A 26,682-nucleotide genomic window follows, 5' to 3' on the forward strand; every position below is an offset into this window, starting at 1 on the left:
TGTCATTAGTGGGACTATGACTGACCCCATTCCTCCACTCTGGTTTCACTCTTTTGGAAAATTCTATTCTAGATAAGATTAAAATATTGTCATGACTGTCCACGAACATCGAAATACCCTACCGGTCAAACATAATAGAACACCTACTCATTCAAGGGATTTTCTTTATTTTTACTATTTTCTACATTGTAGAAAAGTATTGAAGACATCAAAACTATGAAATAACACATATGGAATCGTGTAGTAACCAAAAAAAGTGTTAAACAAATCAAAACATACTTTACATTTGAGATTCTTAACCTGTTATGGCTAGGGGGCAGTATTTTCACGGCTGGATAAAAAACGTACCCGATTTAATCTGGTAACTACTCCTGCCCAGTAACTAGAATATGCATATAATTATTGGCTTTGGATAGAAAACACTCCAAAGTTTCTAAAACTGTTTGAATGGTGTCTGTGAGTATAACAGAACTCAAATGGCAGGTCAAAACCTGAGAGATTCCTTTACAGGAAGTGGCCTGTCTGACCATTTCTTGAACTTCTTTGCCATCTCTATCTTTTACAAAGGATCTCTGCTCTAACGTGACACTTCCTACGTCTTCCATGGGCGCTCAGAGCCCGGGAAAAACCTGAATGTCGTCATCCCAGCCCCAGGCTGAAACACATTATCGCCTTTCTCAAGTGGCCGATCAAGGGACTGTGGGCTTAGGCGCGTGCCCTGGCCGCCCCCGTCTTTGTAATTTTTCCTCTGTTTGCCGAAAAGGAGATTCCCGGTCGGAATATTATCGCTTTTTTACGAGAAAAATTGCATAAAAATTGATTTTAAACAGCGGTTGACATGCTTCGAAGTACGGTAATGGAATATTTAGAATTTTTTTGTCACGAATTGCGCCATGCGCGCGACCCTGATTTGCCATTTCGGATAGTGTCTGGGACGCACGAACAAAACGCCGCTATTCGGATATAACGATGGATTATTTTGGACCAAACCAACATTTGTTATTGAAGTAGCAGTCCTGGGAGTGCATTCTGACAAAGACAACAAAAGGTAATCAAACTTTTATAATAGTAAATCTGATTTTGGTGAAGGCTAAACTTGCCAGGTGTCTAAATAGCTAGCCCGTGATGGCTGGGCTATGTACTTAGAATATTGCAAAATGTGCTTTCACCAAAAAGCTATTTTAAAATCGGACATATCGAGTGCATAGAGGAGTTCTGTATCTATAATTCTTAAAATAATTGTTATGCTTTTTGTGAACGTTTATCGTGAGTAATTTAGTAAATTGTTAGTAAATTCCCCGGAAGTTTGCGGGGGGTATGCTAGTTCTGAACGTCACATGCTAATGTAAAAAGCTGTTTTTTGATATAAATATGAACTTCATTGAACAAAACATGCATGTATTGTATAACATAATGTCCTAGGTGTGTCATCTGATGAAGATCATTAAAGGTTAGTGCTGCATTTAGCTGTCTTCTGGGTTTTTGTGACATTATATGCTAGCTTGAAAAATGGGTGTCGGATTATTTCTGGCTTGGTACTCTGCTGACATAATCTAATGTTTTGCTTTCGATGTAAAGCCTTTTTGAAATCGGACAGTGTGGTTAGATAAAGGAGAGTCTTGTCTTTAAAATGCTGTGAAATAGTCATATGTTTGAACATTTTAAGTTTTTGTATTTTTGAGGAATTTGTAATTCGCGCCACGCCTATCATTGGATATTGGAGCAGGTGTTCCGCTAGCGGAACGTCTAGATGTAAGAGGTTAAAGTAGCCTCCCTTTGCCCTGATGACAGCTTTGAACACTCTTGGCATTCTCACAACCAGCTTCATGAGGTAGTCACCTGGAATGGATTTCAATTAACAGGTATGCCTTGTTAAAAGTTAGTCCTTCTTAACTTCTTACGGATCACCTCGACAACATCCGGTGAAATTGCAGGGCGCGAAATTGAAATTACAAAAAACATAAAAGCATTACATACATTTCCAACTAAACAGAGGCGTCACGAAAGTCAGAAATAGCGATAAAATAAATCACTTACCTTTGAAGATCTTCATCTGGTTGCAATCGCAAGGGTCCCAGCTACATAAAAAATTGTCCTTTTGTTCGATAAAGTCCTTCTTTATATCCCAAAAAAGTCAGTTTCATTGGCGCGCTTGACTCAGTAATCCACCGGTTTCCCTTGTTCAAAATGCACACAAAAGAATCTCGTAAGTTACCAATAAACTTCTTCCAAACGTATCAAACAACGTTCCTAATCAATCCTCAGGTACCCTAATATGTAAATAAACGATAACATTTAAGACACAACAAACACTACAGCCAAAATGGGAGCCACTTACTAAAACTACAAATTTTAGCTCATTTTTCAAAAAACAAGCCTGAAACTCTTTCTAAAGACTGTTGACATCTAGTGAAAGCTCTAGCAACTGCAGTCTGGGAGGTATTCCTTTTATATTCCCATTGACAGCCATAGTAATCAGGGGTGAGCTGAAAAAAAAGATTTCTGGATGATTGTCCTCGGGTTTTTGCCTGCCATATCAGCTCTGTTATACTCACAGACATTATTTTAACAGTTTTGGAAACTTTAGAGTGTTTTCTATCCAATACTACCATTATATGCATATCCTAGCTTCTGGGCCAGAGTAACAGGCAGGTTACTTTGAGCACCCCATTCATCCAAACTTACGAATACTGCCCCCTAGCCCGAAGAAGTTAATGCGTTTGAGCCAATCAGTTGTACTGTGACAAGGTAGGGGAGTATACAGAAGATAGCCCTATTTGGTAATAGACCAAGTCCATATTATGGCAAGAACAGCTCAAATAAGCAAAGAGAAATGACAGTCCATCATTATTTTAAGACCTTTGAAAGTTTCTTCAAGTGCAGTCGCAAAAACCATCAAGCTATGATGAAACTGGCTCTCATGAGGACCACCACAGGAATGGAAGACTCAGAGTTACCAGCCTCAGAAATTGCAGCCCAAATAAATGCTTCACAGAGTTCAAGTAACAGACATATCTCAACATCAACTGTTCAGAGGAGACTGTGTGAATCAGGCCTTCATGGTCGAATTGCTGCAAAGAAACCACTACTAAAGGACACCAATAATAAGAAGAGACTCGCTTGGGCCAAGAAGCATGAGCAATGGGCATTAGACCAGTGGAAATTTGTGCTTTGTCTGGGGTCCAAATTGGAGATTTTTGGTTCCAACCGCCGTGTCTTTGTGAGATGCAGTGTGAGTGAACGGATGATCTCCGCATGTGTATTTCCCACTGTAAAGCATGGAGGAGGAGGTATGAAGGTGTGGGGGTGCTTTGCTGGTGACACTGTCTGTGATTTATTTAGAATTCAAGGCACACTTAACGAGCATGGCTACCACAGCATTCTGCAGCGATACGCCATCACATCTGGTTTGGGCTTAGTGGGATAATCATTTGTTTTTCAACAGGACAATGACCCAACACACCTCCAGGCTGTATAAGTACTATTTTACTAAGAAGGATAGTGATGGAGTGATGCATCATATGACCTGGCCTCCACAATCATCTGACCTCAACCAAATTGAGATGGTTTGGGATGAGTCATACCGCAGAGTGAAGGAAAAGCAGCCAACAAGTGCTCAGCATATGTGGGAACTCCTTCAAGACTATTGGAAAAGCTTTCCAGGTGAGGCTGGTTGAGAGAATGCCAAGAGTGTGCAAAGCTGTCATCAAGGCAACGGGTGGCTATTTGAAGAATCTCAAATATAAAATATATTTTGATTTGTTTAACACTTTTTGTGTCACTACATGATTCCATATATGTTATTTTATCGTTTTGATATCTTCACCCACACACGGGGGGGGGGGGGGGGGGGGGGGGGGGGGGGGGATGAGGGGGGGGGGGTGTCACGACTTCCGCCGAAGTCGGCTCCTCTCCTTGTTTGGGCGGCATTCGGCGGTCGACGTCACCAGCTTTCTAGCTATCGCCGCTCCATTTTTCATTGTTCCATTTGTTTTGTCTTGTTCCCTGCACACCTGGTTTTCATTCCCTAATCACGCTGCATTATTCCTCTGGTCCCCTCCATGTCTTTGTGTGAAATTGTTTGTTGTTATGTGGTTATTGTGATGCGCCAGGGTATGTTTCCATGTTCTGTGTTTGTGCACGTTGTATATTTATTTGGTACATTAGCTTTGGTGAGTGTTTTTCGTGCTTTGGACTTTTGCTGGAGGTTTTGATGCAGTTTGCGTCCGTCTGTTTGTTCACTCCAGCCTGAATAAAGTGTGCGCCTGTTCACAACTCTCTGCTGTCCTGCACCTGACTTTGCCACTAGTACACACACCTGTCACGGTTGTCTGAAGGAGCGGACCAAGGTGCAGCGTGTTTGTAGTTCCACATATTATTTATTTGTGAAACGTAATGCAATACACTAAATAACTGAATATACAAAAACAACAAACCGTGACGCAGAGAGAAACAAACACTACTCAAAAGATAATAACCCACAAAACCCAGGAAGAGAAAAACCCCTACTTAAATATGATCTCCAATCAGAGGCAATGAGGATCAGCTGCCTCCAATTGGAGATTAACCCAAACAACCCCAACATAGAAATAGAAAAACTAGAACTTAAACATAGAAATAGAAAACATAGAAAACACAAAACACCCCCTGTCACGCCCTGACCTACTCTACTATAAAAAATTACATCTTACTGGGGTCAGGACGTGACAACACACTTGACAAGGAAAGAACTAGTGGTGATTAACAACTCACGTCCTGTTATAAATCAAGGGGAGAAGAGTCAGGCCTCCCTCTCCAAATTCACCAAAGGAATGTGTTTTGTCTCAACAGACCTTTTTCCCCCGTTTCATGTGAAAAGTATATAGTCACTGTAAGTGAGAGTAGTTTCTGAAAGTACCAATGTGAAGTGTCTCTGTCCCTCTCTATCTCGCCCTCTCCATGTCTTTTGTAACAAGCAGCCATATTGTTGTCAGTCCGCTAGGGACCTGTTTTTAACGTATTAAGTGTGTATGCTTATTTGTATGCTAATCCTGTGTTACCACTTAGTTAGCTAGTAAATAAATAATTAAACCAATTTGTGTAGTACTGAATCATAAGTAAGCCTCGGGTTTTTGCAGATGCAAGGAGGTTCCAACTGTTCAGAATGATGATATGATATGAGGTTATGATTAATAAGTTGACTGTTTATAGATGTGATAGGTAAAGACCTTTTAGAGTTTAATTCAGGAGATGGTAACTCTTAAAAGAAACACTCTCGTGGTTCCCCAGATACTAATGAGTTAATTATTTCATGATTAATTTAATCGTGTAACAATTAATCAGCCTCCAGTATTTATGCTGCAGTAGTTTATGTGTCGGGGGGCTAGGGTCAGTCTGTTACATCTGGAGTATTTCTCTTGTCTTATCCGGTGTCCTGTGTGAATTTAAATATGCTCTCTCTAATTCTCTCTTTCTCTCTTTCTGTCTTTCTCTCAGAGGACCTGAGCCCTAGGACCATGCCTCAGGACTACCTGGCATGATGACTCCTTGCTGTCCCCAGTCCACCTGGCTGTGCTGCTGCTCCAGTTTCAACTGTTCTGCCTGCGGCTATGGAACCCTGACCTGTTCACCGGACGTGCTTGGTGCACCCTCGACAACTACTATGATTATTATTATTTGACAATGCTGGTCATTTATGAACATTTTAACATCTTGACCATGTTCTGTTATAATATCCACCCTGCACAGCCAGAAGAGGACTGGCCACCCCTCATAGCCTGGTTCCTCTCTAGGTTTCTTCCTAGGTTTTTGGCCTTTCTAAGGAGTTTTTCCTAGGGAGTTTTTCCTAGCCACCGTGCTTCTTTCACATGCATTGCTTGCTGTTTGGGGTTTTAGGCTGGGTTTCTGTACAGCACTTTGAGATATCAGCTGATGTACGAAGGGCTATATAAATACATTTGATTTGATTTGATTTAAGTAATTAGATAAATAGCAGGTTTCAGATTAATGTTAAAGTCAAGTCACGAAAATATAAAATATTGTCTCTACATTCATGTATCGTACTGACAGAGAGAGATAAAGAGAAAGAGAGCAGGACAGAGAGAGAGTCCAAGAGATAGAGAGACAGAGAGAGAGAGAGAGTGAGAGAGAGAGAAAGAGAGAGTCAGGCTGCAGACAACAGAGAGAGAAAGATAGAGAGAGAGAGGGGGATAGAGTCAGAGACAAAAATGTAGAGGGAGACGTGTGTGTGTAAAATGACACAGTGGTAATTCAACCCTGATTGGGTTCACCAAACAGAAACAATTGCTCCATTATCCCCTGTCTCAGCGTCGACAAGGGGCCGTTTCATTCCCCTTTCACTCTGTGTGAAAAGCTCCCAGTCTCCCCCTGTCAGACCCAGGAACTCAGGTAGCAATACAGTACCACCGCAGACAGCTACTTCTGTTCTGGCCTGAACATCCCCAGTCCACAACATCACCACCGGTTACCAAGCGCTCTCTCTCTCTCCCACTTTGGCACAACTGTCGGGTGGTCATCCAGCGATTACATGGTAACTTGGCAAGCAGGAGAAAATCCTGTGATTAAAGCTCTTAACACTGGCACAGGCCCTCCACGAGAAGGAAGGGAAGAGAAGGGGAGGCCAGAATCTAGCTCTGTTCAATGGGGCCCATTAACGAGGGCCCAGCCAAGAGATAGGCCCATATGCCACATGTCCATATGACAGAGATCAGTCACACATACACAGGAACGCGCATGCACAATGCATGCTCGAACGTACAGACGGATGCACAAGCACGCATGTTTAACATGGGGATGTGTGAAGCTTACTACTCAAACTGAAGTGCCCCCCACTTCCGCCAGCAAATAGCTAGCATTTCATGTGGCGCGACTTGGTAAGACGCTTCAGGAGGATGGTCACATGCTACCAAAGCAGAGGTCCTGTGTCCTGGGGAAGTGGTACTCGCTAAGCAAGCAGCGTGACATCTTTTACATATGCAAACACATACATACATACAAAGATCATATGTTCAACGAGCTGCCATACTGGTAATTATGTAGCTAGCTGTATGGCCCTGTAGGTGTGAGATATGTAAGGCAGTATAACTAGCTCTGTAGCACCATGTGCAGGTGAGCATTGGATGAAGTGTTGCTAAAGCATGGCTGAGATACACAGTATGCAGCTATAACACTAATCATGTCCTTGAATATCGAACACTTTGAACATTTAAACACTGTTTTGATTGTAGACTTGAGGTGGAGGGGGTGTGAGCATTGATCCAACAGCTCATCATCAAGGCTACCTAGTCCAAGGCCGTGGCGCTAAGCTCTACTGCAGTCAGGTAGTGTTCAGCACACCAGTCATACATACAGCATCACAGATAACACACCTACCGGTTTCAACAAATCCTAAACAAATCAGTCATCTTTGTAATGAATAATGGAGGTTAAAGCTACTGTACTGTACAGTATGTATCTAAGGGCTTCTCAACACGACAGCGTTAAGGAGGGTTTACTGTAGTCATTGACGCCCATTCTACAGCTGTAATCCAGAGCGACAATAGCCCATCACGGGAGGTCGCGGCTCTTTCTAAACTCCTCGTCGATGGGGTTCTACTACACATCGTCCGTCCTACATCCCTCTCTCCATCGCTCTCAGCGGAGGCCTTGGAAAGTGCACTCCACGTTGAACTGCCGTTGAACTCCTCACAAATTAGTTTGAGTTTTTAACAGCAGCCAAGCTGAATTTTTTTTTAGATGAAGGTTTCCCATGGAGATATTGAAACTGCCTCCATGCTGGCTATGCCTCCGGGGTTTGGTCCTATGGTTATTAACGCATTATTTGCACACGCTTCCTTCTGTCTTTTATTGTTGGCTTGATTAAAACAGATATTGCCAAGGAGGCAGTTTTTCAAGAGCAAAGAAAAAGTTGAACACTTTTTATTTTGTTCAAGGACTTTCACTTACTGTTCTTTTCATCCCTGAATCTACAGTTCTACAGTTCTAAAGTTCTACACATTTTGCTCCGTAGTGAATTTCTAAATACTGTTAATGAACATGATAGTTCAGCAGTACAAATACAGATACAGCTGTAGGATGTTCATTTGATCACCCTGTTGCAGGACTTTCCTGCAATGCAGGAAATGTAAAACATTTAGTGAATGAGGTTTGAAAAGGCTTCCACTTTGACATATCAGACTTGATTTTCCCTTACGAAAAATCTATCAACCCCTACAAAAATATATTTCAATTGTAATCCACATAATAATTCACATTTCCCTTTGCTGCAGGATTATTTTCCTGCTGTAGCAAACTGGCTCAAATTAAGATCCTATATCTGTACAAATACACAACCCACCTCTATCCTCTGAAGCCTTGTCTCCTCCATACCTCTCTAACATCAAAATATTGCATGGTGTCCGTGCTTTCATTGGAATATTAGCCTCCTCTGTGGAAATAGACGTAGGATCCTGGACCCGTGAACCTCGTCATCCTGGACCCGTGGACCTCATCATCCTGGACCCGTGGACCTCATCATCCTCGACCCGTGGACCTCAACATCCTGGACCCGTGGACCTCATCATCCTGGACCCGTGGACCTCATCATCCTGGACCCGTGGACCTCATCATCCTGGACCCGTGGACCTCAACATACTGGACCCGTGGACCTCATCATCCTGGACCCGTGGACCTCAACATACTGGACCCGTGGACCTCATCATCCTGGACCCGTGGACCTCAACATACTGGACCCGTGGACCTCATCATCCTGGACCCGTGGACCTCATCATCCTGGACCCGTGGACCTCATCATCCTGGACCCGTGGACCTCATCATCCTGGACCCGTGGACCTCAACATACTGGACCCGAGGACCTCATCATCCTGGACCCATGGACCTCATCATCCTGGACCCGTGGACCTCATCATAATTTCACAGCATAATAAATAAAATAATGGCTATACCGAATGCTCATGAGGAACGTGTTTAAGTGGTATTCATAATTGTTATATTGGATGGTCATGGGGAACGTGTTTCAGTGGTATTCATAATTGTTATATTGGATGGTCATGGGGACCGTGTTTCAGTGGTATTCATAATTGTTATATTGGATGGTCATGGGGAACGTGTTTCAGTGGTATTCATAATTGTTATATTGGATGGTCATGGGGAACGTGTTTCAGTGGTATTCATAATTGTTATATTGGATGGTCATGGGGAACATGTTTAAGTGGTATTCATAATTGTTATATTGGATGGTCATGGGGAACGTGTTTCAGTGGTATTCATAATTGTTATATTGGCTGGTCATGGGGAACGTGTTTAAGTGGAATTCCTAATTGTTATATTGGATGGTCATGGGGAACGTGTTTCAGTGGTATTCCTAATTGAAATACATGATTCAGACAGCTTGTTTCTGCACTGAACCACATCTGATTGGTCATTAAGTAATTATGAACGCTTATGCAAATAAAGCACCTCTCAAAAAGCAGCTCCTCTCCTCCTCGCAAGAAATGAATCACACGAGACGCGTGTTGAAGCTAAGCATTGAAGCAGCTGCAGGACGGTCACTTAAGTCTTCCCGTCGAGATATGAAAGAAGTGGAGAGACAGTAATGATGCCTGGGGGATTCCACAGGAGAGAGGGATTCAAAGAAGAGAAGAGAGAAGTGAGAGAGCCTAATACTCTCCTCCTTCGTGCCGGCGTTCGCTTATTGCCTTTAATAAAATACAACAAAAAAGAGTCGCTTAGACTTAGAAGTCTCCCTCTCAGAACAAGCCAGAGCATTTTGCAGCAATTACAGATAGATTGGGGATTTAGATATTAGTGCCCAGTGGTCCATTAGCAGGTAATGTCCTCGTCTTTAGTTCCGAGGAGAGTGTTTCACACTGAGATCTCTCTAATCCTGTAAATAATAGCTGGCGTGTGTTTTGCTGCAGTGTGGAGGAGAGAGGCGTGTGTCCCTGACTGACATCTGAGTGACATTGAAGCAGAGAGGATAGTCAGTGGGAGATAGAACGGTGATGTACATCTAATGGTGGTGAGATGTAATGAGATGTTGAACGAGAAACACATGCTGAACATTTTGACCTCGCTGAACATGGCCAAACCAATCAACCAATTGGAATATCGGAGAAAAATGGTCCTACTGTATACATGCATTCATTTGGGAAACCGTATAAATACACACATAAAACACACAGAAGCACTAAAAGACAAAAAGGTGAAATTAAACCAAACAAAAACACCAATAAAAATGTCAAAAGGCCCCAGTCCAAGTTAATGTTAATGTACCAAAATGGAGACACTAATAGTGGGGTCCTGAGAGAGTGTGTATCAGTGGAGGGGTAGATGGTAGTGCCCCCCAGAGGCCCGGCCCAGGGTGAGACCAGCTACAGAGGTGGCATTAATCACCCTCCCTCCATCCATTACCTGGATCATTGCTCCTCATCACCCTACAGACTCCTGCAGGGCCAAGGGCCAACAGAGCTAACGCCATACTGGGACGTGTAGGCTCTTTTCATCTCTCGCAGAGTGAGCAATCTCTCTCTCTCTCTCTCTCTCCAGTGAATATTAGATGATGGTACTCTGCATAACATTACGAATCACAGGATTTGATAGATTCAATAGATGGTTGTTTTAATAGAGAGGCTGATCTCTCAGGTACAAAGCCATTGTTCTTGAAAAGGGAACTCTTGCTACCTGGTTTAATGTCATCAGATCCCTTACAAAATGGGGCGGTACGTTTCCTGTGTTTATACGGGAATATGTAATGCTAAAAAGCTTACCTATCCATCTTCCACCACTCTTTTTCCCTCATTTTTCTAATCTCCCCCTGTTCTCTCCTCTCTTTATACATAGAAGGAAGGTTAGCTGAAATCTCCACGGATCAATTAAACGGTGGACCTGCCCTTCAGAGGAAGACACTGCGGTATGTTGGGGGGTGGAGGGATGAGGGGCGGAGGACGAGGGGAGCGGCATTTATTTGCATATCAGCGCGGCATCACACACAAAGCGAAGAGGAGATAGAGCACCAGTCCTGTAATAACTCAGCCTGCTCTTGGCTGCCGTCCTACAGCCTCTTCTCTCCTGGCTCCTTGTCCTAATAGGGCGTCTCTATGGGACGACGGGCAGCCCAGCTATTAGGAGCTGTCAATCTGGCTGGAGGGACTGTTTGAGTCTGGAGCTGCTGGGGTAAGACCAGGCCCTAAGGAGCTAGAGCTGGGGAATCAACGTTCCCCTGGCTGTACCCCTCACCCCCTCTGTGGTACAGGGACCAGTCTGGAAGGGACAGCTGTTGGGAGGACAGGGACAGCACATATTCAAACACAGACAACCCCTCCACCCCTCTCTCTAGAGATCAGGGACCTGTCCAGAGTGACAGCCAGTCTCGAAGAGGGAGAAGAGAGAGGGGGGAGGAAGAGGGGTGAAGGTAAACAGACAGGGATCAAGGGGGTCAGACTCAGGGAACATCCGTTGTCCACAGTCGTCAAACAAGATTATTTATAAAAGAACTACATAATCTAATCACTTTTAGAATTGTGATATATTTTATGTCATATGTAACTCCAAAATAATGTGAGGGAGTAGAATATAACACTTTGAAATGTATTTTTTTATTCAAGAAAATGGTAGCAAAAGTCAGACTTTGTATTAGTCTCTTTTAACATCAAGGATTTCTTCTGACAAGTTTCTAAGAGAGTGTAATTTTGGAGAGAAGATTGTCATTGATGTAGAGATAATCCTAGGTGTCACGCTGAGTGATACACGGTGAATGCTCCAATATGTTCTCTGTCCTCAGGCCAAATAAAGAAATTAAATAATGACAAACACAAGTCTTTTCTCATGCTGCTGCTTGCATGGCAGTAGGTTCACATAATCAAATTGGTGTCTCTAATCTATTATAATGACAGTGACCCCTGCCAGTGGTGTGTGTGTGTGTGTGTGTGTGTGTGTGTGCGCACATTGCGGTAGTTTGTGCGCACTCGTATGTGTGTGCGTCCATGTGAGTGTCCATGTTTGCGTATACAACCTCCTCTCTCTGTCTCTCTCTCCACCTCTCTCTCCCCCCCCCCACCTCCCTCATGTATTTGTAATGAGGTGTGGGCTTTATCAACTAAGAGTGTAGATATGATTATCCCCCCCCCCCCACCACCTCCCTCATGTATTTGTAATGAGGTGTGGGCTTTATTAACTAAGAGTGTAGATATGATTATCCCCCCCCCCCACCTCCCTCATGTATTTGTAATGAGGTGTGGGCTTTATTAACTAAGAGTGTAGATATGATTATCCCTCTCCCCCCTATTCTCTCTCCCTATTCTCTCCCCTTCATTAGGAGGGGATAAGGCATGTTTATTATGTGTATATTGATTGGTGTTGTTGATTGTGAGGAAGGGGCCCCGAGTGAGCCTCATTACTGTTCAAAGATGGAGGTGGAGAATGGAAATCCCTGCAGGTCTGGAGTATAGAGGTCTGGAGACTACAGTCTAACATCAGGCCCAGTGTCTGTCCCTGCAGGCCCTAAGGTCTGGAGTATAGAGGTCTGGAGACTAGAGTCTAACATCAGGCCCAGTGTCTGTCCCTGCAGGCCCTAAGTTCTGGAGTATAGAGGTCTGGAGACTAGAGTCTAACATCAGGCCCAGTGTCTGTCCCTGCAGGCCCTAAGGTCTGGAGTATAGAGGTCTGGAGACTAGAGTCTAACATCAGGCCCAGTGTCTGTCCCTGCAGACCCTAAGGTCTGGAGTATAGAGGTCTGGAGACTACAGTCTAACATCAGGCCCAGTGTCTGTCCCTACAGACCCTAAGGTCTGGAGTATAGAGGTCTGGAGACTAGAGTCTAACATCAGGCCCAGTGTCTGTCCCTGCAGGCCCTAAGGTCTGGAGTATAGAGGTCTGGAGACTAGAGTCTAACATCAGGCCCAGTGTCTGTCCCTGCAGGCCCTAAGGTCTGGAGTATAGAGGTCTGGAGACTAGAGTCTAACATCAGGCCCAGTGTCTGTCCCTACAGACCCTAAGGTCTGGAGTATAGAGGTCTGGAGACTAGAGTCTAACATCAGGCCCAGTGTCTGTCCCTGCAGGCCCTAAGGTCTGGAGTATAGAGGTCTGGAGACTAACATCAGGTTCATGTCCTATGGATGGTGAAGGTACAGACAGACCCACCGCTGTGCCTGGGTGGACTGGGTGAGTGTCTGTCTTTCGTTTTGTAGCAGTGACTGAAGAACTTAAGGCTAGCTCATATAACTCATGTTACCATGTATTACCTGACATTTTCAGAGAGCTACTATTTTCATCTATTCTAACAATGGACAATCTTATTTCCTAACTTAAACGCTGTCTTTTATTCTGCCTTTTATGGTTACAATGCAAAAAATGTCCATACTTTGCACTTGCGTAAACACTATGCAAATCGATCCTTTTGTCTTGAATAGTGCACTACTTTTGGTATGATGTGTTTGTCTCAGTATAGTGGTGAGGTGTCCCCTGGGCTTGCCCACTCCTCCCAGATATGAAGGAGCTAGTGGATGGGTACAGTGTGACTGGCAGTGTTGGAGAGGCCATCCAGTCGATGCCATGTTGTGAGAAATCTGACCCTTGACCCCACAGAGAGCTGCACCGCAATACTCCAGAGCTATAATGCCTGTTCTTAACCAGAAGAGCCCTCCAACCACCACGGAGTACAAGTCCATCAGAACACAGCAGTTGTTGTTAATTGTACACCTATAACTTAGGGGGGACAATGCATTCGGCTAATTTGTTTGCTGGCATCGTTGCTTCCTGTCTCTAACAACACTGTTGACATGATTGATACCTATTCTAGACTGAGGCATCTCGTTTTCGTAATGGCCGACGGTGGACGTCCTCTCGGGTACTTGGGGATGGAGCTGGAGAGTGATAGTTTTGGCCGGACGGCTCCTAACCGCCTGCTAGATTGGCACAGTTTGCAGGACACATCAATTTGTTCCCTGCTATTGTGAGAGGGGATCTTTCTGGCCGGGATCCAACCACGGGTCCCACCTCATCAGCATTTCTTTGTTATCGGGCCGGGGCCGGTTCTGTGAGCGCTACTGTAGAATTATGCGCCATCTGGGTTCCGTTTGCTTCCCCCACTGTCTTCGCCGAACACAAATTAAAACTCAACCTGGAGAAGAAAAAAAATCCCCCGCAAAAAGAAAACAATAAGCTTGTTTTTAATCTGGCTCTGCCTTCGCCGGCGGTTTTCAAAAGGCAAAGGCCTCTTTCTAAAACAATGTCCCCCATCTTTCTGTTTTCTATCCCTTCCTCTTTAATGACATCAGCACTGATGGAAGCAGTTCTTTGAGGTTGACATTCAATAATGACATTTGAATGATGTCTGTGTATCAGAGAGATAATAGCCCAGTGGTGCTTTTGTTGTCCAGACTGGCTGACTGACTGGGCCTGGGCTCAGGTACAGGAGTAATGTGTCCCTCAGCACATTACAAAGAACATTGATACACTTTTATTGAAATTGTTTAACTGTTAATTGTTTGATAAGAAATAATTATGAACTGTTTAAATGTCAATTTAACAGTAAAGTCAAAGAAAAACATTACTAACAGTGACTAATAACATGAATAAATAAATATCACATAAATAACCATTCTATATTTAAGCAATAAGGCACAAGGGGTTGTGAATATATGGCCAATATACCATGGCTAAGAGCTGTTCTTAAGCACGACGCAGCGCAGAGTGCCTGGATACAACCCTTAGCCGTGGTATATTGGACATATATCACAAACCCCTGAGGTGCCTTATTGCTATTATAAACTGGATACCAAAGTAATCAGAGCAGTAAAAATAAATGTTTTGTCATACCCTTGGTACGGTCTGATATACGACGGCTGTCAGCCAATCTGCATTCAGGGCACGAACCACCCAATTTATAATGTGTTTGTAACATGGGTCGTATAAAGGGGACCAAGGCGCAGCGTGTAAAGTGCTCATATTTCCTTTTAATGATAACACTTAAACAAAATAACAAAAACGACAACCAACAGTTCCGTCAGGTACATAGACAAAACGGAAAACAACTACCCACAAAACCCAGGAAGAAAAACCTCTACTTAAATATGATCTCCAATCAGAGGCAACGAGGACCCGCTGCCTCCAATTGGAGATCAACCCAAAAAAAACAACATAGAAATAGAAAACCTAGAACACAAACATAGAAATAGAAAACATAGAAAAACACAAAACACCCCCTGTCATGCCCGGACCTACTCTACTATAGAAAATGACATCTTACTAGGGTCAGGACGTGACAGTACCCCCCCCCCCCCCCCAAAGGTGCAGACTCCAAATGTAACAAACCAAAAACAAAAAAAAACACAAAACAAAAGGGAGGGTAGGGCGGGTGATAATTGTCTATGGCGGCTCAAATGCAGTCCACATAACCTCCAGCATAGGAGGCGGCTCCGGTTCTGGGTGTACTCCCCACTCCACCCGCTGATACTTCTGCTTTATTACCACCTGACCGTGGATCGTCGTTGAAGGAACCGGACTGTAGATCATTGCTGGAGGTTCTGGGCTGCAGGCCGCCGCTGGAGGTTCCGGGCTGCAGGCCGCCGCTGGAGGTTCCGGGCTGCAGGCCGCCGCTGAAGACTCCGGGCTGCGGACCGCCACTGGAGGCTCCGGGCTGCGGACCGTCGCTGGAGGCTCCGGGCTGGGGAGCGTCGCTGGAGGCTCCGGGCTGGGGAGCGTCGCTGGAGGCTCCGGACTGGGGAGCGTCTCTGGAGACGCCGGACTGGGGAGCGTCGCTGGAGGCTCCGGACTGAAGAGCGTCGCTGGAGGCTCCGGACTGAAGATCGTCGCTGGAGGCTCCGGACGGAAAAGCGTCGCCGGAGGCGCCGGTCTGGGAGGCGTCATAATAGGTTCTGGACTAATGACCGTTGCTGCTGGCTCCATGCCATGGATCATCTCTACAGGTTCCGTGCCAAGGATCATCACTGGAGGCTTCTTGCCATGGATTATCTCTACAGGTGCCGGGCCATGGATTATTCCTACTGGCTTCGTGCCATGGTTTATCCCTACAGGCTCCGGACCAATTATAATCCCTCCAGGCTTTTTGCCAATGATATTTCTTCAGGTTCCAGGCCATGGATTACCTCTTCAGGCTTCGTGCCATGGAATATCCTACAGGCTCCGGGCCATAGATCATCACAAGAGGCTTAGTGCCATGGATCATCTCTACAGGCGTCGGACCATCGATTATCACTGGAGGCTTTGTACGTGGAGCAGGAACCGGTCTCACCGGACTGGGGAGACGCACTGAGGACCGAGTGCTCAAAGCAGGCACCGGCCATACTGGGTTATGGATGCACACTGGAGGGAGAGTGCGAAGAACAGGCACAGGACGTACTGGATTCTGGAGGCGCACTGGAGGGAGAGCGCGAGAGGCAGGCACATGCTCACCACAAAAAGCATGGGGAGTTGTCTCAGGCCTCACCCCTGGCCCAGCCAAACTACCCGTGTGCCCCCCCAAAAAATGTTTTGGGGGCCGCCTCTTGTTCTTCCCAGGTAGGCTCCGGTATCTCTCGATTACCTGGCCCCAAGTCCAATTTCTCCTCTCCGTCCACTCACTATGTGACCAGGTGTCCATTTCAGCCCGGGCACGCTGCTTGATCCAATCATTGTGGGTAGTTCTGTAACGTGGGTCGTATAAAGGGGACCAAGGCGCAGCGTGTAAAGTGCTCATATTTCCTTTTAAGGATAACACTTAAACAAAATAACAAAAACGACAGCCAACAGTTCCATCAGGTACATAGACAAAACGGAAAACAACTACCCACAAAACCCAGGAAGAAAAACCCCTACTTAAATATGATCTCCAATCAGAGGCAATGAGGACCAGCTGCCTCCAATTGGAGATCAACCCCCCCCCCCAAAAAAACATAGAAATAGAAAACCTAGAACACAAACATAGAAATAGAAAACATAGAAAAACACAAAACACCCCCTGTCATGCCCTGACTTACTCTACTATAGAAAATGACATCTTACTAGGGTCAGGACGTGACAGTGTTGAAACATACCATTTGACCCCTTAAAGACAATGTTGTATGGCTACTTCACTAATCATTAATTATAGTGAGTTTTACTTCATAATATATTATAGAACATTAAAAAAACCTTAGTTGAGTATCATTTCTAAGCTGTGTATATATAGTTTGCAGGTTGTTACATGTACACTGTGCTTTGAGCAATGCATGCAGTGTGTTGCATTTCAATAGAAAACTCCGGAACATGTTAACCTTCAGCTATCATGCACTTATTCTGGATAAAATATGCATTTGGAAGATGTATTGTCTATCAGTAAATGGGTTGCAATGTAAAAGAAAAGCCACCTTATAGCAGGAGAATCATTCCTGCATTGCTTGTCAAAGTTGGGATCTAAAATCAGAATAATCCATCATGTTGGCATATGAAAAATTATTGAATTCACTTGGAGGAAATGTATTCACGAATGGCGCGGAGTAAACCATGGTTTAACAAAGGCATTCTAAAGTCAGCGTTAAGTGAAGGTCTGCAAGGATGCAAAACAAGGAACGGAAAAGGAGTGATGGAGGAGACAAGCGGGAAGGGGCAGAGAACAAAGAGAGGCAGAGAGAGGTAGAGCTCTGCCCTCCAATTATCAGACCCGACCATCTGAGGGCCTGTTGTAGCCAAGCTAGAGCTGCATATTACATATCACACATAAAATATTTAACCATACGCTGCATACATACTGAAACTGCTAACTAGGCATTAGGGCTATCAAACAGAATCAGTCGGTTGACAGCGATCAACAACATTTCGCCATTGATTATTGGGATGCTGGGGATTTTTTTGTAAAGACCAAACAAACTCAAGGCTATGAAACTGATTTCTTCAAGCAGAAATGTAACCTTTTTTACAGGCCGGTGTTACAGTTTCTGGCTTTATCTATGGGTTTGACACAAATAGTTATAGGTACAAACGACCAGTTAGAAACTACAGTCCAACTCCAACGTTTATGTTTATGCAAATGAACCCCCCCCCCCCCCCCCCGTTAGATTAGATACATGAGCCTGTATTGGCATGTGAATATAATACACATTGAGGAATGTGAATGGGAGACGAAGTGGAAAATTAGATGATTGGTAAAGTATGTTTGGTATGATAAGCTGAAATTGTGTTTGTGTAAGAAGTCCTTGCAAGGCCCATCCATATATATTTCACTATACTAAACCTCTTTAGAACAGTTGATGATAGGCCCAATACAGAATTGAGTTTTTTTACCATTATTGTTTTACTGAAAGATATCAGAATTGTACTCTATCATATATTAAACTTTATAATTCATTTCATTTTCTATGAGAAGGCGGCAGCGGGAATTAAATGTTTGAAGACTGAGCTGTACATGCTAATGCTTTTAACGCTCCATTTTAAACCTGCTGCCATTTTGGACCAGGTCTCTTTTTAAAAAATACATTCAACCTTTATAAATAACTCTGATACATAAAGGTTAAATGAAATAGAATAAAACATTTCAACCGGTCAGGAGATGCAGAAGTGATGGTGTCGGAGGACCTACTGTAGGCTACCTATCCCAGAAGGCAGTAGACCCAGCGTGCTCTGAGTGCCTCATCATGTTCACAGCATAGGGCCATAGGAGGGCCCTCGCAACAGCAGGGAGCCCTCTTGCTGTTACTGGGTTAGCAAGAAGCAGGGGTGTGGAGTGGACAGAAACATAACCCCAGAGCGCTGTGCTGGGGCAGTACACAAGCATATAGTATAGAATAGAATGGATTAAAATAGATATCCAACAGGCCACAGTTTGGGAGAATCTCAATTGCATGCTCCTCGTGTCCTCTCGTCTCGCCTCCTCAAAACCCATTGGATGAGAAGATCAGAGGGGAGGGACCTCTGGCTTTCTCATCCAATGGGTTTTGTTAAGGAGGCAAGGAGAGAGGACGGGAGAAGTATGCTATTGAGATTCTCCCTTTGTCTCTCCATAGAATCTACAGTACAGTAGAGTGGGACAGACACTGAATTGACCAGTTGAACTTGAAGCCAAGAAAGCCGGTGACGTAGACCTCCGGAACTGGTGAACAGAATGAGCAGCAGTACCGGGGGGATCCGTGACAGCTTTCTCATTCTTAGAGCGGTGGCTTCCCGAAGATCTGGAGATGGAGCCATTCTGCTCTCCTTTGATCATTGAGAGAGCTCATCAGATTTCTGGCCCACGATAAAGAAAATATGCGCGTGCTGAATGCAGCCTGGGTGAAAGGGAGAGTACTCTACAAGAATCGACAAGTTATGGTCTTCCCAGATCTCTCCATGGTAGTCCACAAGCAGCAGAAATGCTTTGACAGTGTCAAGCGGAGGCTACGGGCTAAGGCTATCTGGTATGGAATCATCTTTCCAGCACGTCTGAGGGTCTCCCACGACGATCGTTCCTACATTTTTGAAACACCAGTCGAGTTTCTTGAGAAGCTAAGCAGAGGTGTGGAAGCGGAGCAATGCTGAAGAAGAGGGAATAGCAACGTAAAGTTTGACCTATTTTTGGACATTTTTCTGTTGCTTTGGGTTTTGTCTAAACAGGTATTTAAAGTTTGAGCCAGTTCACCGTGTTATAATGTATCTAGTAACATAGTAGCACTGTCTATTGAACTATAATAACATGGCCAGTTTACAAGTAGGCCTTATTATAATTTTATGAAGCTTTGCTTTTATGCATCGGAATATCCAATGTTTTATTTAGGCCTATATGAGGCTAGACCACGCTGGTCTTATACTCTGGCTCACTCCTGGTACTTTGTTTGGGTCTTTGTTAAATGCTGAACACAATATAGTGTAATGACAAGTGGCGGGGCAGAAGGTGTACAGAGAGGAAAAAGACGCAGAGGCAGTCAGCTCCTCACGTGTGTGGATCTGTTGAGCACCTTATACGGAGTGTCGCTAAGAGGGGGAGGGGGAGGTCTGTTAGAGACTTTGGGGTAAGAGGGTTAATCACACGTTCATGGTTGATTGTTAGGCATGTGTTTTTGTACGTTGACGTGCTTTAAAGCGTCCTTTGTGTTTTTATTTATGGTGCTAACAGAGGTCTATTGGTATATTAGGCTGATCCAATGTGCTCTTATGGGGAAATGTATCAAGTGTCCCAGGTTATTTTGATGACTCATAGTGTTAAGGTTACATCTACATCCTGGAACTGTAGGGGATTAAATAAAATCGGCTAAATAAAAACGGTAATAAGCAGATTAAAACAACTTCAGGCGAAGATCATATTTTTGCAAGAATCACATCTATTATCTGGCGACATTCCTAAGATACGCGAGAGGTGGCCTGGGCAGGTCGCTGCAGCCTCATTTAGTTCCCATGCAAGGGGAGTTATTACTCTTATCCATAAGTCCATTCCATATCAGATATTGCAAACAATTTGTGATCCTCCGGCAGATATATTATTATACGGGGTACCTTGCTTTCCGAGCAGTTGAATTTAATTAATGTGTATGGTCCCAACAAAGATGACTCTAAGTTCTTTAACGATTTGTTTTTAAACCTTTCCACACTTCCAGGTAATTATATTGTTACAGGAGATATTAATTGCACTTTAAATCTTGTTAAAGATCGCACTTCGGGTTCAAACTACTCCCACACCTAATCTAGGAAAACCATACAGGATTTTATGAAGGATTTAAAGAAATTAAACCAGATGATGTGGAATACACCTGTTACTCTAGCACTCACCAGACCTATTCCCCCCCAAAAAATTGGTCTCAGCAACTTTACGCTCAAAAATTGAAGATTGCTTTTATGATATCATTGTCATCTCTGACCATGCTCCAGCATCTCTTATATATTCCGATTCTAACTTAGTAGGGACCCACCTAAATGGCGTTTCCAACCTAAATGGCTGCAAGATACAAGTTTTACAGAATACATTGGACAGCAAATTGACCTATACTTTCAATTAATACAACACAGACTTCAGCTTGTACTAGATGGGAAGCCATTAAAGCTTTCATAAGGGGTCAAGTGATACATTTCACCAGCTCCAAGTCAAGGGTCAACTCTTTTCTCTGTATACATCAATGATGTCGCTCTTGCTGCTGGTGAGTCTCTGATCCACCTCTACGCAGACGACACCATTCTGTATACATCTGGCCCTTCTTTGGAAACCCTCCAGACGAGCTTCAATGCCATACAACTCTCCTTCCGTGGCCTCCAACTGCTCTTAAATACAAGTAAAACTAAATGCATGCTCTTCAACCGATCACTGCCTGCACCTGTCTGCCCGTCCAGCATCACTACTCTGGACGGTTCTGACTTAGAATATGTGGACAACTACAAATACCTAGGTGTCTGGTTAGACTGTAAACTCTCCTTCCAGACTCACATCACATCTCCAATCCAAAGTTAAATCTAGAATTGGCTTCCTATTTCGCAACAAAGCATCCTTCACTCATGCTGCCAAACATACCCTCGTAAAACTGACCATCCGCAGGTAAAACTAAATGCATGCTATTCAATCAATCACTGCCCGCACCTGACTTAGAATACGTGGACAACTACAAATACCTGGGTGTCTGGTTAGACTGTAAACTCTCCTTCCAGACTCACATTAAGCATCTCCAATCGGCTTCCTATATCACAACAAAGCATCCTTCACTCATGCTGCCAAACACACCCTCGTAAAACTGACCATCCTACCAATCCTCGACTTCGGCGATGTCATTTACAAAATAGCCTCCAATACCCTACTCAATAAATTGGATATAGTCTATCACAGTGCCATCCGTTTTGTCACCAAAGCCCCATATTCTACCCACCACTGCGACCTGTACGCTCTCGTTGGCTGGCCCTCGCTTCATACTCGTCGCGAAACCCTCTGGCTCCAGGTCATCTACAAGACCCTGCTAGGTAAAGTCCCCCCTTATCTCAGCTCACTGGTCACCATAGCAGCACCCACCTGTAGCACGTGCTCCAGCAGGTATATCTCTCTGGTCACCCCCAAAGCCAATTCATCCTTTGGCTGCCTCTCCTTCCAGTTCTCTGCTGCCAATGACTGGAACGAACTACAAAAATCTCTGAAACTGGAAACACTTATCTCCCTCACTAGCTTTAAGCACCAGCTGTCAGAGCAGCTCACAGATCACTGCACCGGTACATAGCCCATCTATAATTTAGCCCAAACAACTACCTCTTCCCCTATTGTATTTTATTTATTTATTTATTTTGCTCCTTTGCACCCCATTATTTCTATTTCTACTTTGCACTTTCTTCCACTGCAAATCTACCATTCCAGTGTTTTACTTGCTATATTGTATTTACTTTGCCACCATGGCCTTTTTTTGCCTTTACCTCCCTTATCTCACCTCATTTGCTCACATTGTATATAGACTTATTTTTCTACTGTATTAGTGACTGTATGTTTGTTTTACTCCATGTGTAACTCTGTGTTGTTGTATGTGTCGAACTGCTTTGCTTTATCTTGGCCAGGTCGCAATTGTAAATGAGAACTTGTTCTCAACTTGCCTACCTGATTAAATAAAGGTGAAATAAAACAAAATTTAACAAAAGAAATGCTCGTCAAAAAATGAAATGACTTGAAACCAATATAAAATAATTTCTGCAGGTAGAGCTGCAGCAAGCTTATTGAGACTAAACCAATCATATTTTGACCAGGGTGAAAAGCTGGGAAGCTGTTGGCCTGGCGAATCAAACAACAGCAAGCAGAGAGAGCAATCAATTCAGGATGCAGGGGGAGCTGTGATGGTAGACCCTCGGGAGATAAACAATACCTTTAAATCCTTTTATGAAAAATGATATGCATCAGAATATCCTCCTGAAACTGATACCCAGGCTAGCTTTTCAGATAGATTGGAGTTTCCCAATATTTCAGATGAATCTAAGGATATTCTTAATGCTGAGCTGACCGTGGAGGAAATTTCCAATGCAATTAATAGTATGAGGGCAGGGACGGCATCTAGCCCAGATGGGCCAGAGATTTAAGAACAAACTGCACTCCCCTCCTGGAGATGTTTTTGGAATCTTACAAAAATGGTCTCATACCCCCTTCTTTAAGAAGGAGCTCTGATCACTCTGCTCCTAAAACCCGGAAAGCTGCAGACCAAATGTGATGCTATCATCCTATTTCACTTTTGAATTCTGACACTAAGGTTCTTTGTAAAGCACTTGCGAGGAGGTTGGAGGGTTTTCTCCCGGATGTGGTGGGTAGAGACCAAAATTGCTTTATCCAAGGTCGTGAAGGATTTCGTAACGTTAGGAGAGTGCTAAATGTTCTACATGCTAGAATTGGGTCGTCAGACACTGCGATCCTGTCGCTGGACGCAGAGAAGGCCTTCGACAGGGTTGAGTGTCCCTACCTCTTTGAAGTGTTAACTCGTTTTGGCTGTGGTGAGAGCTTTTGTAAATGGATAAAGATACTATATACAAATCCCACTGCAGAGATCCTTACCACTAATACGGTATCTAAACCTTTTGACATCTGCAGGGGTTTTAGGCAGGGCTGCCCTCTTTCTCCTTTCCTGTTTATCCTAGCCATTGAGCCTCTAGCAATAGCTGTTAGGTCCCATCCCAATATTTCAGGTATCAGAATAGATCAGATGGAACATCGAATTACCCTTTATGCAGATTATGTAATTTTGTTTTTTACAGACCTGTGCAATTCTATACCCGTACTTCTGGACCTAATCAAAGTCCAGAGTTTGGGGTGTTCTCAGGATACAAAAGAAATAATGCTGAATCCTCAATGGTGATGCTAAAGAAGGAGGAAAGATGTAGGCATACACCTCTGGCTTCTTTTCTTAATGCAACAGAATGCTTTACATATCTCGTCATTCGTATTGTGCCAGAGATTGTCCGCACAGTCTCAACTAACTATGACCCTGTCGTAGATACAATAACTCAATCCATAGATAGATGGTCATCTTTACCTGTATCTTTAATTGGCCGGATTAACATTGTGAAAATGAATGTCCTCCCAAAACTGTTGTATCTATTTCAGAACATTCCCTTGCCGCCGCCACCATCCCTCTTTACAAGGCTTAAAAAGATGTTCACTATATTTATCTGGAATAACAGACATCCCAGAGTTTGCTTGTCCTTATTGTACCTACCGTATGACAGAGGGGGGCTCCATTTGCCAAATATCCAGTGGTACGACTGGGCAGCTCAGCTTCGCACTGCTATGTACTATTTTACCTCCGAGTCTCTCCGTTCGTGGATGGGGATTGAAATATCTTCAGTTGAACCCAAATTACCCCTTAACCTCTACATTTACTCAGCTGATATCAAGACACAAAAAAAATAAAAAAATAATAATCCCTTTGTTTTTAATACGATCAACGTTTGGCATGAGGTGCGGAAGTTCCTTGGTGAAACGCATTCTTTGTCATGTTTAAGTCTTATCTGGGGAAACCACAGTTTCACTCCTGGGAGAGCTGATCCGGGTTTCCAACTATGGGCCAACAAGGGTTTAAGGGAAATTTGAGACTTGTATAAAGGAGGTATTTTTATGTCATTTGAAGAACTCATAGCAAAACATGACATTCCTAGAATAATTTATATATATTTACAGCTAAGGAGCTTCCTCACTGCTACCCATAACCAAAACCTAACAGAACCCTTCTGTCCATTTTAGAAAATACGATCTCAACCCATTGTAATGGTAAGGGTAGAATTTCATCTCTAAACAATATGCTAGTCTGGCTCAACCGAATCCTCTGCGCACAAACTGAACTCTTGGAAGGAAGATATTCGGGAGGACATAGGCTTGGACGAATGGAGTAATATATGTACTAAGGCTCAGACACAGACAGTGAATACTCGGCTAAAACTATTGCAATACAATTGGTTGATGTGAACATCTGTAACCCCTGCTAAGTTAAATACGTTTACTAGTACAATTCCAGACATATGCTACAAGTGCAATCACTCTAAAGGGACTCTGTTTCATTGTCTGTGGGACTGTTAGAAAATTCTAGATTTTTGGAAGGAGGTATCACATATGATATCCCAAATAGTATCAGTAAAATTGTCTCTCCATCCCAAAGTGTTTATCCTGGGGTTGTACCCAATCGATCCTCATCTAAAGAACCAAGTACAAACACTTATAGATATGTGCTTGTGCAAGCAAAAGACTTGATAGCTATTGCTTGGAAAAGTGTGAACAGGCCTAGTATTGCCCAATGGCTTAGGGAAATGTCATCTTGCCTAACTATGGAAAAGATAACATATACGGTTAAGGGTAATCAAGACACTTTTGAAAAGGTTTGGGGACCATTTTTGGATTTTGTTGAGCAGAGTGATGTGGGTGAAATATTGACTAATGAAGGGAACTCTGGGTAGTGTACTATGCTTTGTGTGCATGTGGGGTGGTGGTGTGAGATATCTGATTGGCTTGTGGTGCTGTGTTTAATCTGAAATTTGTCCCAAATATGTTCTATCCTATTGGATTAGACCACTGTAAAATTGAATTTTGGTGGTTTTATGCTTCTGTAACACTTTTGTTTTGTCTTAGATGTTTCACAATTTATTTATTTGAATTTTTTGTTGCTGTTAACTTTTGATGTGCTTTTTGCTGTTATTTTTTTTCATGTAATATTTCTGCTTATATATGTCTTGTTAAAAAAGAAAAATCAATAAACATATTGTTTAAAAAAATACAAATAATGGATCCTATCTTTCACCTGGATTCAACTGGTCAGTCTATGTCATGGAAAGACCAGGTGTCCTTAATGTTTTGTACACTCAGTGTATTTTTATACTGAACAAAATTCTAAACATAAAATGTTGGTCCCATGTTCAGATTTGTGGAGATTAGTTTTTTTTAGCTGCTGGGGTTTTGTTGGCGTTGTGAGACGTCATCACCGATTCTCCCAAAGATGATTTTGTGAATGAAACCAAACCATGCATATCCCAGGCCTTGATGAGGGTAATGACGGGTAATTGAAGTATGAGAGAGTAGGCAGGCTGGGAGAGTGAGGGGTTATGGGATGTGGGGAAAGGGTGGTGGAGGGGCTGGCTGATCTTCTGTCGGGGAGTCCGCTGGTTGTAATGTTGTGTGTGTTGGTGGCAGGGAAGTCAGGCGCAGGAGAATCGAACTTGGTATAAATGGAGTAGTTTAATAGACTTAACAAAACTCCAAAACCAAAGTACATAATAAATAAAAGTGGGTACAAGAACCCGTCGCGCACCAATACATACTTCACAAACATACCAAACAAACAATCTCTGACAAGGACATGAGGGAAAACAGAGGGTTAAATACACAACATGTAATGAATCGGATTGGAACCAGGTGTATGGGAAGACAAGACAAAACCAATGGAAAATGAAAAATGGATCAATGATGGCTAGAAGACCGGTGACGTTGACCGCCGAGCACCGCCAGAACAAGGAGGGGCATCGACTTCGGCAGAAGTCGTGACACTGGTGCTCCAATTGCATCACTGTGTCCCGTGAACACATGACAAGCCTGACAGTGTCTCTTTGCCATGGCAACAACAAACGAGACAAAAATGTCATTAACGCAGAGAGAGACAGAGAGAGACAGAGAGAGAGAAATAAATAACCTGGACAGGAGTCAAGCATCCAGAGCTGAGCGTTCCATCCTGTGCGTCCCCCCTGACAAAGGATCACCAATTAGGATGAAAAATAATGTTGGGACTGGACCTGTTGGTTTGCGTTTACTCTGCC

The sequence above is a fragment of the Salmo salar genome, chromosome 17 (assembly GCF_965601325.2).
Source record: "Salmo salar chromosome 17, fSalSal1, whole genome shotgun sequence".
Taxonomy (NCBI): domain Eukaryota; kingdom Metazoa; phylum Chordata; class Actinopteri; order Salmoniformes; family Salmonidae; genus Salmo; species Salmo salar.